The following is a 736-nucleotide window of genomic DNA, read 5'->3' as shown; positions in this document are numbered from 1 at the left end:
AGTGAGAGAGAGAGAGAGAGAGATAGATAGATAGATACATACATACATACATACATACATACATACATACATACATACATACATACATGCATATATATACGCAGGCTTCTTAGCTGGAGGACTACACTATGCTATAATGTCTGCTTTCACCTGGTTTCTACGGGTGGCTGTCTTTTCTAATGACAGTCATTTTACAGAGTATTGTGGGCACGTTTTATGTGGCACTAGCACAGGTGAGAACACGGAGCAATTTTACTTACAAAGACCCATCGATGATTTAGAAATTAGTGACCATTCGCAAAACTACAATCTTTCGCCGATCCGCTAATACACGGAGACTTCACACACTATATATTCGTTCTTCACTTCAGATTTATAATATTTTTGTTCTTATTTCAATGTCCTTCGTCTGGGAACTTACGTCACACATCCGATGACCACTATAGCGACTCTCCATCCCGCGTGCCAGTTCTTGTTCTCTCTAGTCCAATCACCCCAAAAAATACACAAACGTATATGTGTGTGTGCGTGTGTGTGTATGTGTGCAGGCACATATATACATATATATCTATACAAGTATGCATGCATGTATATATTTCGTCAGTTTACTTTGTAAAGGAAATGGTGGACTTGCTAAGCAGCGTAATGCTATAACTCCATTTGCGCTTTTTACACGCACGCATATTCACATACTTCAGCGGCCTGTAAATTTCCGGTTGTGTATATCCGTTTAGAT

The sequence above is a fragment of the Octopus bimaculoides genome, chromosome 6 (genome assembly GCF_001194135.2).
Source record: "Octopus bimaculoides isolate UCB-OBI-ISO-001 chromosome 6, ASM119413v2, whole genome shotgun sequence".
NCBI classification, from domain to species: Eukaryota; Metazoa; Mollusca; class Cephalopoda; order Octopoda; family Octopodidae; genus Octopus; species Octopus bimaculoides.
This window is presented reverse-complemented; position numbering follows the sequence as displayed.